General features: G+C 37.6%; 1 long non-coding RNA gene across 1 annotated transcript; it reads right to left on the minus strand.

Annotated features, from left to right (window-relative positions):
- Positions 1-201: 201 nt before the first annotated feature.
- Positions 202-14,125, minus strand: LOC125481606. The gene is made up of 3 exons (XR_007261407.1): positions 13,996-14,125; positions 6,038-6,145; positions 202-489 (listed from the first exon to the last, which is right to left on the minus strand). It is a non-coding gene; the product is annotated as an uncharacterized LOC125481606 (long non-coding RNA).
- Between the last annotated feature and the right edge of the window lie 1,995 nt (positions 14,126-16,120).

Below are 16,120 nucleotides of genomic sequence, written 5' to 3' on the forward strand. Positions count from 1 at the left end.
TATCAGGTGAACTTTATTATAGAGCTAGATTGAAGTCATTTTACATTTTAAAACCTGATTATTTGAAATATTTCTGAACTTAAACTTTCACATTACAAAATGATAAAATTACAGAAGGACAAGAAATGATCAACATACATTGAGATTTGTGGTAACATGCCACAAACAAAGGAAACATTTAGATTCTGTAATGTTGGTAATTGTAAAAGGGAACAGCTGTAGTTTCTTTGTATTTGAATAAGTTGGCATGGTTTGAAAGGTTTTCCGCAACTATATTTCAGTCATTACGTTCCTATCCCAAGCATGAAAACAGAATAAAAGCAGCTGGTATTCAATGAAACAAACCCAATGATTATCTGCACAAAAAGTGGAGTTTCATCCAAGTCCCATTTAGATTATAACTGCAATGTTTTAGTTGTCGGATGTTTTTTATTTTCATATGTTCTTCAGCTTACCAACATGCACAGTATTAAGACTTTTTAATATCTGCTGATTAAAACAGAAACTTATTCAAACAGTAAGGTTGATACTAACAGTATATCTGAGCACTCCACCAAATACTCTAATCTTTTGAAATCCAAATTTACCTGGGACGAAGTGACTCTGTACAAACCTATTTTTCTGTAATTACGTACAAGTTGACTGGCCATTATTGGAGGGGAAAGGAGAAAGCAAAAGCAGGATCTTCACAAAATCACAGAATTAACACAGTGGTGAAAGCGGCCATTCCGTCCATTGTATCTACACTGGCTCTCTGAATGAATAGTGCGACTCAGTGTTATTCTCCTGCCCTTTTCCCATAATCCTGCAAATTATTTCTATTCAAATAACCTTCTAATGTTCTCCTGAATGCCTTGATTGATATGATCGCCCCCACACTTCCTGGTGGTGCATTCCAGACTGAAGACACTCAATGCATGAAAAAGATTTCCTCCAATTTACTTCATTTGCAAATCATTTTAAATCTATGCTCCCTTGTTCCTGATCCATTTCTGTACAGGAACCATTTCTAACTGCCTAATCTGTTCGGACCCCTCATGATTTTGAGAACTTCAATCAAATTTCCTCTTACCCTTTTCCTCTACAAGAAAAATGACCTTAACCAATCCAATCTCTCTCTATAACTGAAGTGTATCTTTGGAACCATTCTCAAACTCTTCTGCACCATCTCCCATGCATTCTCATCCTTCCTAAAACATGGCACCCAGGACTGTACAGAATACTCCAGTGGAGGTCTAATTGGTATCCTTTACAGATTCAGCATAACCACCCTGCTCTTGTAGTGTGCCAGTGTTGATAAAGCCTAGCGTACTATGTGCTTTATTAACTGCTTTCTCCACCTGTCATTTAGTGACATGCACATATGCACGATGTGTCTCTACACCCGCACACACACTAAAGAAAGTGCCATTTATTTTACACTGTCTCTCTGTGTTCTTTCTACTAATGGTAAGTAAATCCACAGGTTGTCCACCCTCTGAATGAAGAAATGTTTCCTCATCTCAGTCCTAAATGGCCTAATCCACATCCTGAGACTGTGATTGCTGGCTCCAGAGTCCAAATCAATGGAAACATCCTCCCTGCATCTAGTTTGTTTAGCCCAGTTAGGTTTTTATCTGCCTCAACCAGAGCACCTCTCATCCTTCTAAATGTGTGAGTGAATACAGGCCCAGGTGAACCAACTTCTCCCATACAACAGACCTGCCAACCCTGGCATCAGCTTAGTGAACATTCGCAGCATTCCCTCTGTAGCAAGTGTATCCTCTTAGGTAGGGAGACTAAAACTGGTAATAATATTCCAAATGCAAAACTGTACATTCAGGAAGAAGACTGATACATTTTTAAGTATTAAAGGCATCAAGGGATATGGAAAGAATAAAAGACTACAGCACTGAGGTGGAGGATCAGCCACGATCACATTGCATGGCAGTGCAGGCTCAAAGGGCCGAACTACCTACTTTTTGTTCCATTGTTTCATCTTGCATTTTTCTGCATTGAATTTCATCAGCCATCTATCTCTGACTCCACCAAACTGTCAAAGTTCTTTTGAAGTTCTACACTGTCCTCCTCAGTGTACAATGCTTCCAGGTTTTGTATGGTCTGCAAACTTGGACAGTGTCCCCATGCACTCCACAACCTAGACGATTTATATAAATTAGGAAAAGAACCCCTGGGGAACCCCACTGCAAACATCTCACCAACCTTGAGAGTATTCACTAACCACGACTCTTGTTTCCTACCTCACAGTTTTCATATTGCTACGATCCACTGAACATTCCGTGAACTACAACTTTCCCAGAAACTTGTGCGGCACTGTATTCAAAACCTTTTGGAAGTCCACATACACATCGGCAATATTATCCTTAAAGAACTTCAACAACTTAGTTAAACAGGATTTTCCATCAAGAAATCCATGCTGGTTCTCTCTAATTAACCCAAGTTTGTCCATATAACTATTAATTCCAGCCTGAATTTTTATTTCTAAAAGTTTCCCCACTATGGAAATTCAACTGACTCATTAGTCCTTACGGACTTGGTTATAGAATCCCTTTCCTCCAAATAAACTTGTTAATCTTTTAGAACAAAAAGATAACGTGAGCCATAGTAGGCCATTCAGCCCTTTAAGCTTGCTCTACCATTCAATATGATCTGGCTAATCATTAAACTCAATACCCTATTCTCACTTTCCCCCATGCCCATTGATTCCTTCAGCCCCAAGAACTATATCTAACTCCTTGAAAACATTTGGCCTTAACTGCTTTCTGTGACACAGAATTCCACAGACTGTGATACTTTAAGTATAATCTCAGGTCATGAAAATTATAGTAAAGTGCTTTTTTTTTTACTATGTAGAAAGTGGAGTTGTAATAACAGAATATTAAGATAACCTAAGAAATAGGAACCATTTCACCCTTTAACACTGCTATTTGCTCAGACATAATTCATTTTCCTGCATTATCAACGATTCCTTGATATCCAATTTTTATAGGTATGTCCCCAGTACTATATATAGAAGTTAATTGTGCTGAAAAATATACTAGCTATCACAATTTCTTTGCCAGTGACCAATTATGAAGGTTACCAGGCTGTTAGAACATCAAAAGAACCAGAACAACAATTACCCTGTTTTTCTCTTTAAAGATGCTGCCAGACCTGTTGAGCTTTTCCAGCACTTTAAGAACAATTCATTGTTTTCTTGATCAGTTTCAGTTAACCACATCCGATCTCACTCTTGTACTTATACACTTCCCTTCACTTAAAATCAAGTATTTACCTATTAACATAATTGATAAACTTAACATTTAATGATAAGTTAATAACTGTTAATATGCAAACACACACACACACGCGTCAAAATATTTTGTGGCCATTACTGCTGACTTGCAAATTTTTTCCTGAAAAACAATCTTTCCAATTCAATGAGAATTCTCGTCAATTTCGTAAAGTTTATGTAGCTATACAGAATTCCTGGTGCATAAGCAGACAGTCTAACCATCTAATATCTAGGTGACACCTCAATCAAAGTACATCTCTGTTAGAACCCTCAATTTCCAAATATTTCTGTTGTACTCAATTATTTATCCAACATCTTGTGTGAGGCAGCATAACTGATAACTAGTTCTCGGACTCCCCACCTTCTCCTGACACCATTGCCCCCCAACTCCTCCAGAAATTTTCCCAACTGTCTCTTCATACACCATCTGATTTTTAACCAAATATCTTCTGAACCAGTGTTCAGCTCAAGTCCAACTAATCCGAAAATCTATTATCCATCACTCATTTATGACCTGGCTGTGGACAACTGACTCCCTGTTCCACTAATGTACCAGCATTAAGATTCTTGTAATAAAAGGCATATTACTGGGCTGCTGTGACTACAATTGGCTGGGTTTATAATATGTACCTGGAACATTCTGTGATGATATTAGTTCAGTGACAAATCCATAAAAACACATTTTAAAAAAATCACAAGGCTATAATTTAAACTTTCAAGCTTTGCACACACCGACTGATTTTTGAGTAGCTATCTATAACAGGCATGTTGTTCCTGGAAAGTAAGTTTCTATTTTAACCATTCTACAGAAAGTTTCAAGTAAGAATTAGAGAACAGTTAATGCATCTTTTCAAATAATGTCAGAAATAGTTGTTTCATTGCTGTATGAAAATTAAACATGGAAGACAGCATGAGATGCTTCAGAGATAGTAGGAACTGCAGATGCTGGAGAATCTGAGATAACAAGGTGTAGTGCTGGATGAACACAGCAGGCCAAGCAGCATCATGGAGTTTTGTGTAATGTGAAAAATTGATATACATATTCGACACAAACAAGTAACCTAGATAGCAAACAAACCACTGAAAACTCAATTCCCTTCTCCCCAGACCTTTTTCATAAATTCCTAATAAGTGGCTTACAAGATTGACAGTACTGCGTTTTTATTTAAGTTGAAACAAAGACACAAAGTCAGAGCAGTTAATCACAGATCCCTATCTTGTTTAGCAACACATACTCTGGGTAACTACCTCCAATTAAATTCTTGGAAAGTGGCTGTTGCTGGTAAGGTAGCTATTTATTGTCCAACCCCAGCTGCGCTGAGGTGATGTTGGTAGGCTTTCCTTTTGCAGTCTTTGTGGTGAAAGCACTCCCACAATGTTGTGAAATAACGATTCCAGAGCTTTGATCAGTAAAAGGAAAAACAATCAATGCCCAAGTCATGATGATGTGCAACTTGGAGAAAGAGGAGATGATTTCCCCATGCTACAGCCCTTCAGCTTGTGGACCAAGGAGATCTACAGACAGCCAATTTGTACATTCCCCTCAGTTTTTCTTTCTCTCATGAAAGCTCCAATACATTGTATTATAACCATTCAGAATATAACAAGGACAAAGAAATGGGTACGTGACTGAGCCTGCCACTACATTTTGATGATACAACACACTGTGCATCTGTTTAACATTAAAGACAGATCAGGGGATTTTGTGCTCCATATATAAAATGTCATCTGACTTAGCACACAAGGGTCAGACAACAAATTCAGGCAAGGGCTGATTCAAGAACCACTGTCCCAAAAGCACCAAAAAGCAAACTTACAACACTACACTTCCAAAGTAAGGATTAAACGTAGAGGATTGTCTGATTAACATTTTTTATTGTTAACTATCAACTTGGTTACTACTTGTAGCATTGCAATTCAAATTGGCTGTAATTTTGATTTCTCCCATAAATTGCTGAAGACAATCTGCAGTTCACAATGCTGTCAAATACTGTGGTAGGTGACATTTAAAATATCAGGTATCAGTGTTGGAAAAGGCACATTGGAAGGAATGCTTCGAGATGGAAATGTAACACTCCAAAATGGGAGTAAAATACAAAAGGTTTCACAGTGAAATGAAACCAATTTATACCTCAATCCCATAGTTCTTAAGTTGAGCCAGTGAAAAAAAAAACAAAATATGGAAAGTAGATGCCATTCCTTGAAGCCACCTTTGGTGTACTGAAATCATTTTCAAATTAACTTACTGGTAAGCATCAAATCGCTTAAGTAGAAGTATGTTGTCTGAAAACCATTTTTAAAAATGTTACAGCTGGGTTTATTAAAAAAAAAATCTAAATCTGTACGTTGGACATTTGGTAATTGTCTCAACTATAGTTCAGTTTTACGTAGCCTTTCATGTTAAGAGCAGTCACCAGCATTTAATGACAGACGTCACATGGCACCAGGTTATAGTCCAACAGGTTTTGATTTCAAATAAAGCGACTGGATTATAAGCTAGTGTCATGTGGCTTTTGACTTTGCCCACTCCAATCCAACACCAGCACCTCCACAACATTTAATGACACAAGAAATGGATTGTTTTTTAAAAAAACGCTGCAAACAGCAGGAACAATGGAGTTATGGATGTATTCCACTTGAGGTTTACTGTAAAACATTTATTACTGAACTGCATTATTTGTAGGCATTAAAACTATTTCAGTGATGTATGTACATTCAAAATAAACATTCTGGTTACAATTGTAATCATTTTCACAGACTCACCTTAACTGAACCTGGACTCGAATATACAGTGACAGCTGGATCTACCAGCCTAGATTCAGCATGTATCCTGCACAGCCGGCCTTTGAACTCTGCATTCTGAGCTAAAGCCTAATAATAAAAGGCATTAAGGAAGCACAGAGTATTAATTATTAAAGCAGACAGACAAACAGACTGAGCGTGTTAATTGAAGGGTTGCAGACATTATCTCAATAGAATGTAACACTTTTTCTAGTCTTCTTAAACTCAATCATAACTGCAAAAGACAAATGCAGGATTGCAGCACAAAATAGAAGCTGTAAGCTTAAAATCTTGAGCTATTATTTGTATTGAATGCAGAGTGACAATTTGCTGATAACGCTGCACTTCAACATTTTACATTCTAAAAATGTGGTTTTTATATACTTATTTGTTACAGTGCTTGAAGAACAGCCAAAAGGAAAAATTCAACTAGAAAGCATCGTCTGGAGCAGTGCTTCACTAGAAGGGAGTGTGTAAAAAATCACACTGAACTACTCAAAAATCACCAACTTTCATACAGTATTCATACAACAACTTTAACGTAGTGAACCGTACCAAGGCACTTCACAGGAACCTCAAACAAAATATGACACAAAGCCAGATGAGAAGTGAGAGTGTTGTTTAAAAGAATATAAAAGACAAAAAATCCAGAGACTACAGATCTGAAATAATAATAATAAAAATGCCAGAAATAGCAGGTCTTGTCGAGAGAAAACTCAATGATAATGCTTCAGCTGTGATGAAAAAGCCAGAGTCTGGAAACATTCTTTGTTTCACTCTCCACATATTGCCAGGCCTGCTGAGTTTCTCCAGCACCTTCTGCATTTATACCAACACTGTTAAGATGAGAAAGCTAGAAAGATGAAATGTTAAGGAGACAAATCAGGAAAACACAGTCTAGGCAACTAAAAGAACAGCCACAAATGGAAAAATCATTGCAGTCAGGGATGGAATAATAGGTGGAGTGCACAGATCATGAACATTCAAGTGCTGGAGATGATTATACAGTAAGGCAGTAGAGATGCCAGCAATTTAAGAACTTCTGAAATGAGTAAAGGAGTAAACATTGAGCATACTCTGTTACTGAATAATATGTAATATTTTGCATTAAATGTCATTTTCATGCTCATACAGTGTGGTGCTGGAGAAACACAGCAGGTCAAACATCATCAGAGGAGCAGGAGAGTCGACGTTTCGGATGAAGGCCTGAAGGAGCTGCTGTGTTCCTCCAGCTCCACATTGTATTGACTCTGACTCCAGCATCTGCAGTTCTTGATATCTCCGATTTTCATGCCCACATCCCCTTACAGCTCTTAATTTCTCCAGAGGTCAGCTGGCCTTGTTTATCTCAGCTGGCCTTGTTTATCTCAGCCTTAAATATAGCCATTGATGAAGGATCCACCATACTGTGAGGCAAAGGAAAAAAAATTAAAAGGTATATAACTTTATAAGTGATGGAATTATTCCTCAGTGCTATGTGATTGGCCCCACATCCTGAGACTGTGCCCCATGTGTTCTAGATTCTCAAGTCAGCAGAAACAACCATCTCGCAGTGTATACCCTTCAGAATCTTGTGTTTCAATTAGATCAATTTTTATTCTTCTAATTTACAGATAGCACTGGCCTAATTTGTTCAGCCTGTTGTCATAGAGTAACTTTCTTAACTCTCTGATCCCAGGAGTCAGTGTAGAGAAGCTTTGCTCTATCAACACTCATGCAAGTATCTTCCCCCTTAGGATGTGAAGGTCAAAACTGTGCATGCAGTACATCGGGTATGGTCTCTCCAAAGCCCTATACAAATGCAGCAAGACATTTTCATTCTTGTCTCTAAACCCCATGCAATAAAAGTCAAGTTACGATTTGCCTTTCAAATTGCTTGCTGCACTTGCAATCTAGGTTTCTATACTCAAGTTCCTGTGATTATCAAAATCTACAAATTTAATACCCTACCACAATAGTGGTAGAATATAAACTGTGATTTTTCAACTTCCATCATTTGATTTTTAAGACCTGGAACTTACATGGACTGAAATTGATGCAAAAAGGAAAAAAAAACCTGACTTAAAATTGGCTGCACAGATCATCTCACTACAGATTGAGCCAAGCTTCAAGAAAAATAATCAATAAGCAAGACCATTTAAACTGAAATGAACACTGGCATCAAACTAGACTGAACCAGTCAACTAGACTTTTATCTCCCGTACAATTTACACCCTTATAAAACGTTCACTTATAGATTTACAGACCACATTGCCTGCAATTATCTAGCTTGAAAACAAGGAACACAGACATGGAATTCACAAACCACCTCTATTTCAGGGAAGCACTCTGGCAGAAGCAGACAAGATGGATTTGTGGCTGTAACTGGAGAATGCTCTCTCTCAAGGACAAAGCCTGGTGTTGAAGCAAATCGCAAGGAGTTACCTGCATTTTAATAGGAGTGAGATATAGCTGAGTGCTAACCAGAATATAAAATCCTTGTTGACCAAACGAGGAGGTTAGGGGGCGGAACAATTCATCTCTCCTCACCTGGCCATCTGTTAGCTAACCTCTCTATATCTCTTTGCAGCCTCTGTGTCCTCCTCTGTACCATCAGTAAACTTGGATATAATGCGCTTGTGTCTTCATCTAAGTTATTAACGTAGATTGAATGTGTTTGAGGCCCCAGTAATGATCCTTGCATACTCCACTAGGCACAGCCTGTCAAACTGAAAATGCCCAGTTTATCCCTACTCTCAACTTGTCCATTAACAAATCTTCAAATCACACTAACATATTACTCCAAGCTTCTTGAGCCCTTATCTTGCTTATTTACTTTCAGTATGACACATCATTGAATGCCTTTTATTGGAAATCCAATTATACTATATCAAGAGAATATCCTCTCCTATCCAACTAATTATTGGATTGCTCAAACACAAGTTCCCTTTTTATAAAATCATACAGATATTATTTGATTATGCTGAATCTTTCCAAGCTCATCAAGACTGCCTGAATAATCGATTCAATTGCAACAACAGAGATTAGAGTTTTAAATTTGATCAACTGACACACCTGTGGAGAAGGGAGATGAACTTGATGTGAATTGGGATATGGTCAGAGATCTAGATACGCTCAAATTTACAAAGGATGACAGGCCAGCTACAGGAGTGCCGAAATGGGAGAAAAGAAAGGCATATAACCTTTCGAACTTGCTCTCCTATTTAATTTGATAAAGGCTGAATGTTTTAAAATCAATTTCACTTTCCTGTCCAATCCCCAACATCTTTACTTCCTCAAATCTATCCATCTCAGTCTTAGGTACAGGCTACAACTGAGCATTCAAGGCTATGTGCACTTGAGCATTAGAAAGGTTAAGCTGCCTCTGGAAATTTCCTACTTCATTCCTAAATGATCATATGCTTATCCTGAGAGTAAGACCCCAATTCATACTTCGCAGCCCAGGAAAGATATCGCTCAACTATGGCCTTATTGTTTTTGTTTTATGTTTCTATGAGATGATGTCTTAAACATTCCTAAATCCCACAGAATACAGGCTCAGCCTGCTCAATCTCTCTTCAGTGGACAGACAGCTTTCTCATTCCAGGAATCAATCTCATGGGTTTTTGTGTTGCAACTCCTCCAAAGTCAAAACCGTACACAGCAAACCAGATGTGGCCCTATATAACTGCAGCAAAATAACAAAACAAAGAACAGCGGACACTGGAGATTTGAAACAAAAACAGAAATTTCTGGCAAAACTCAGCAAGTCTGTCGGCGTCTGTGAGAAAACAGCAAAGTTAATATTTACAGACCTGTAACTCTTCATTTGGTCTGAAGGAAGTGTCACCAGACTCAAACGTTAACTCTGCTTTCTTCTCATAGGTGTTGCCAGATCTGCTGGGTTTCGCCAGAAATTTTTGTTTTTGTTCCATAATTGCAGCAAGAGTTGATTACACGAATGCTCCAACCCTCTTGCAATCAAAACTTCAGATGACTTGTTCATAAAGGAGCCCCAAATCTCTCTAAATACTAGCATTTACTATTCCTTATTTTAAAATAAAAGGCTTTCCTATCTTCCTAACAAAATAGATAATTTTACATATCATATTCCAAGTACTACCTCCTCGCTCAATCTCTTATTTGGTCAATAACTCTCTTGCAGCCTCTCTGCATTGTCCGCCCAGCTAAGTTACCTGTCTAAACACGCATTATCAGCGAACTGAGTGCACTCATTCAAAGCGCTACAGATTATAAATAGTTGAAGCCCAAATACTAACCCTTGCACCCGAGTAATTAAAGCCGATCATCCTGGAAATATTATCTATTCCTATGCAGTTTCTCTCCTCTAATCAATGCTCAACTCCCACCTACTCAATACTGTAGAAGAGGAGATATCTAGCATTATAGGATTAGTCCTGTCTTACCTGATTCATAAACTATGATCAGAGTAGGGGCAATTACCGAAGATGCTGGAATTTGTACTGAAAACAAAAAAATGCTGGAGATCATAGTAGTTCAGGCAGCATCCATGAAGTGTCACCTAGACTCGAACTGTTAGCTTGCTCTCTCCCCATGGATGCTGCCTGACCTGCTGTGATCTCCAGCCATTTTTTGTTATTGTAGTAGGGTACCTGGTAGTTCATTCCGATTTACAGCTCCAAGTGCTAAGACAGTCTTTGAGATGGGACCATAAATAAAAAATGTTTTTTTTTAAAAAGTAAGGGAATAAGTATTTGAAGGAAGTTAAATCATGTGAATTTGATTTTTTTTTAAAATTACAGATTCAGCAATAGACACAAGAACTTTATTTAATGTGGACATAGTTCCCGAGGTCTGCTGATAGAAGATATTGAATGAATTGGCATGGAAGATGTCTGGGCAAAAGGTGATAAATGGGGAGAATAATTTGGTATGTGAGTGGTTGGGGATAGAAGTTAGCATGGAGTCTACAAGAGGCCATGTAGGGCACATGGGTAGTGGAATGAAATAGCACAGATTAGCATCAGGAGCATGGGGAATTTTTTGATGATGAGGGCATGTGAAGGTTTGGGGCTAAAGGAATGATTTGTTTTCTTACAGCTGGGACAAAGTGCGAGAGCACCAAGGTCGGTCTTTCAAACAGCCTATATCAGCACCCATCCACCTGTGGGGCTGTCTCTAAACTCTTTCCAGGGTCAGCCTGCCCAACTCCCATAAACACAGAGAATGAAAATTCAAACTTCTTATACACTATGTTTTTCCTCTCAAGTCAGGTTTGTAGAACCAGGAATTGTCATAACTTTGGGTTCCCAACCCAGGGGTGAAAATTCAGACCTAGGTTGCTGAGGGAAGTAAGGTCTTTCACATGTTATTGATAAGAGGTGTGTCAGAGGACTGTATGCGCCGTGACATTTTCTCTGTGAAGGTCTCTAAACTGCATGAATAAGTCTCCCACAACAAATGCTCACAGCAAAGTGTTCTCCAAAGGGAAGTGAGAAAGCAGTGAGCGCTGAGCCCTTATTCATTTTGGAGGAACTGACCCTTAACCAACCCATTAATTGCCATTCACTGTCTCCTCCATATCAATATTAAGTTTCCTGTACACTGGGTAGGAGGCATTTCCTATAAAGTACTCCCAAAAGCTTTAATTAAAATATCCCCATTTATTTCAGAATCATTAATTTACCTCTTCAGAATGATTATATGCACTTCCATGGCTAAATGAAAAGTAGGGTTGTTTGACACAAGTTGGAGGTGGGATTTAGATTTTGTCAAACAAACATTCCATGACTCTTTCCAAACTACCAAGGGGAGGGGTCTCAAAAATCCCCTTTGATGATTGTTTAACCTATATGAATAATCATTACTGATTCATACACCATAGAAATATAAAAGCCAAGGTCTAGATATCAGCTAGTGTCAAGAGATTTGACAAACTAGTTGGTGAGCCATCATGGCACAATTCATAGGTTATGAAAGCATTTTCATGCAGCCATGACCAAGTCAATAGCTAATTGTAAGTGAATAATAAACAAAGACATCATCAAACACAGGAGAACTACAGCAGGATACTGTTCACATATTTTGAGAAAAATATTTTACCCTCTGCACATTTTGTTAATAAAGGTAGCTACCAAATTGGCTGAAAACAATTCAGTTTGATACAGCTTAATGCTTTTCTGCTATTCATTTCATTTTCGGCACTCATTATCGTAGAGCAGTTTTTCCAAACTTTAACGATTCTAAATGTACATGGTTCCTTTAGTACAAATAGCAGAAAATGACAAGACAGAAAGGGGTTGTTTAACTCTAAAGAGGGCAGAGTGTAAATTGCAGAGGCTACATATAGTTAGAATGTTAGGCTGTTGATTGTCAGATGAAAGATTGGACAAACAGATGATAAAAAGTGTTTTATACAGAGAAATGCAAAGCAATAAATTTAATAAAAAGGATCGACAACAGATGTAATGGTAAAAATGTATAAATGGGAGACACATTTTAGGGGCTCAGACATCTTCAAATTTGGACAATCAAGTTGATGATTATGCATAATTAACAAAAGCATATTTAGCACAGGCTTAATTCTCTTTTCAGACATCATGCTTTGTTGTAAGTATAGAACGTTTTTTTTTTGGAAAAAAGGTTAATTACTGTTCTGAAGATCATAAGTTACAATCTGTTACCTCATTACCTCAGCAGTTTTAACAACAAAAAAAGGCTACAATTACCTGAACAGTGACTTTAAAAAAAACTGACCAAATTAGCAGTTCCACTTCAGTCTACTTCTGAGCAACACCAAAGCAAACCCATTATACTGAATGACAAGTGGAACTCCAATTTAATGCACACTCAGGAACAAATACTTTTTGCAACAAATTTTAACAGTCAGCAGAAAAAGTGTAAAGGCAGAAAAAGTGTAAACACTGGACTAAAATAATTTTTGAACTGCAAACAATGAAATTAACAAACTGAAATGGAAGCCAAAAAGAATGCTGGCCAGAATGCCAACTCTTATTTAAAAAGATATTGAAATCTTTAATATCCAACCGTAACAGGCTGCTCCAACATCTCACCCAAACGATGGTACTTCAAACAACACACACATTGTCGTCAGGCAGGTTACAAGACCATATTAAAATCAAACCTTCAATTATTGAAGGCAAATATTTATCTCATTATGAAGGAAACACTAGTTTAGTGATCATGTCACTGGAGAAATAAAAGGCCCAGGTTAGATTTCTGCACGGATTCAAAATCAGCTATATTCTTCAGCAACTAATGGAATTTAGATTTAATTAATAAATCTGGGATTGAAAGCAATCTCATGGTCACCTTACTGAGGCTAATCAGCGATTGTCATGAAAGCTCATCTGGTTGGGCTCTTATGGTGCAATGGTAGTGTTCATACCTCCGGGTTAAGACACCTGGGTTCAAGTCCCATCTGCTCCAGGGGTGTGCAATAACATCTCTAAGCAAGATGATTAGAAAATAAGTTTAAAAAAAAAATCCATCTGGTTCAATAATATTCTTCACTTGATCTGGCCTGCAGGTAAATCCAGATTCATAGTAAGGCAAATAACTTAATGTCCAAAATAGCCTTGCAAGTCATTAGTTCAAGGGTAGTGAAAATAGAAGTCTTTTCTCAAAGTTACTTACAAAGTCAATTTGTGACTTAAAATGAATTGGGGTGGAATTCCACCACTTAAAATTTTCAAGACCAAGAATCCTTTGAAACATTAAGTCACCAGTAGAAAATGTTTAAAATCAATAAAGTACAAATGAAGAGAACCTCTCCCATCGCTAAAACACAGACTTGTAACTGTTCAAAATAAATTTCAATCTCAAGAAAACAGAACCTATTAAACTAAAGTTTCAAAAAAAAAAATTTAAACATTGAAAACAGCTTCATGTTCATATTTTTCCAGAAGCATCAAACCTAACAGCAGATTTGTTGCTGTTGCACTGACTCAAAAACTTACCGAGGTTAAGGCAGTCTTCAAACCAATTATGTGTGCAGATGGTGCATGGCAAGCATCATGTTCTGATATCAACTGTTTGAATTTTTCCTTTTCAATTACCAAGGAGTTGAACACAGACTTTAAAGCAGAGTGAACTAACAAATAGAAAACAAACAAACAATCAACTTTACACAAAATTGGATCTTCAATAATTACTAAATTTTCACATATAAAAAGCTTTACTTAAATCAGTTTTCAAATAATGGCTCTTGACTTGTATATAGAAATTGACAGGAAGAAAGAACTCAGGGCTGGAATCTCATTCATAGATTCAGAGGACTCTACTAACCAGAAAGAATGGATTACCACACTCACTGGATCTTTTATTGATGGTGGCAATTTCTGCCTTATGACTTCTCTTAAATATATTGATGCGGATAAGAAAGTTGGTGCTTCGTACTGAATTTATTTTACTCCGTAGTTATTTATAAATCAGCTGACAATAGATTGCATACATATCTTAAAATTCATTTCTCATGTCTAATAACTTGCAAATGATGGTGATGTTGATTAATTGTTAATTTTACAAAGTCATTGCGTTTCTGGACAAATCTATAGCTTAGAAAAAATGCAATTTCCTACAGTAATCTTAAGAAAAATGCTCTTAGTGCTAAATCCTATACATATATTGGAAAACACCTCACCACATATCATAGACAGTGTTAACCAACAGGCCTGTTGAGCTTCATACACAAACTTCAAGCTCATCTTCCACTCGAGTAATGTTCCCCAATTTTAACATGTAATTTTGTAAAATCTCCGTTTATATATCTAAGTAATAATGGCTGGTAATGTACCAACTATATAAAAAAAAGGCACTCTAGAGTCACTGTCGCATGTTATTTGACTGCATTCAGGGAAATGTACTCTCAACCTACATTGAAGCTTATTATTGGCATTAAGGCTAAACAACAATAGCTTTCCTGGACTCATCTGCAGCATATTAGGAAGGGACCATATACCGCAAAAACCTCGAGACTACGAGGCTGTAAACTGTGCTAATCAACAACAATTTCCTGTACAACTCACTGTACAAGTCAGCAGACTTCTACTACTGAACAACTGGTTTCCCTGTTGTTCAGTCTTCAGACCACTGAGTTTTATGATTAACATTAACTCTGACCCAGTAATGGTAATCTGCAATCAAGAGGAAGATTTGAATCCATTTATCCACAATTCTCTGGGACCAGCTGGAGAGAAGCTCGTTTCCTGAAGACAGCAACTTGGCTCTTGTTTTATCAGCAGTTGAATATTCCACAGGACTATGGGCAAGAAATCCACATATAAATCTCAGCAACACAAACTGAACACCACAGAGAATTATCATGATTATGGAAATCATCAATATTCTGTTTCCCTGCCTCTCACATTTCTTGCTGCTACCTCTCAAAAGAGAAGGAGTAACAATCATAACACAACCATCACCAGCCAACTCTAGTCTACCCATTGATGAAGATATGCAGACAATCCTGAGGTGCAATCTTAAGCCCTGGACTATCTTCTGGTTAAGATGTCAAATCTCCGAAAAACTCAGCACTCTCATTTGAAAGACTGGTGGAAAATGCAGAGAAACAAACGGGATTAAGAATCAGGATCCAGTCGCGACAAATACTCAATACATTTAAATAACTACATCAGAAAATAAACTACCTACTACTGGAAGAGAATAAGATAGCTCAAACATTGAGAAGTTAACCAAAATAGAGAGCATCTTGTGAGCCATTTTTGCTAAATCCAAAGATGTGCAGATTGGGTGATCGGCCATTCTAAATTGCCCATAGTGTCCAGGGATCTGTAGGTTAGGTGGATTAGCGATGGAGAATGCAGGGGAACAAGGTAAAGGGATGAGTTCGGGTGGGATGTTCTTCGAAGAGTCGGTGTGGACCTGTTGGGCCAAATGGCCTGGTTCCACACTGTAGGGATTCTATAAATACTTTCGTATAAAATTAGCATAATGTCTAAAGGGTAGAGGCTGGACAAACAAAATGGGGACATGGCCTTCTTGCTTTTACCTCCCCAGCTTCACAGCAAACAGAAAATCAGATGCAGTGGCATGTAAAATATTATTCAGTTCATCTTTTTTTCT

This window comes from Rhincodon typus, unplaced genomic scaffold (assembly GCF_021869965.1).
Source record: "Rhincodon typus isolate 14 unplaced genomic scaffold, sRhiTyp1.1 hic_rhity00002755, whole genome shotgun sequence".
Classification (NCBI taxonomy): domain Eukaryota; kingdom Metazoa; phylum Chordata; class Chondrichthyes; order Orectolobiformes; family Rhincodontidae; genus Rhincodon; species Rhincodon typus.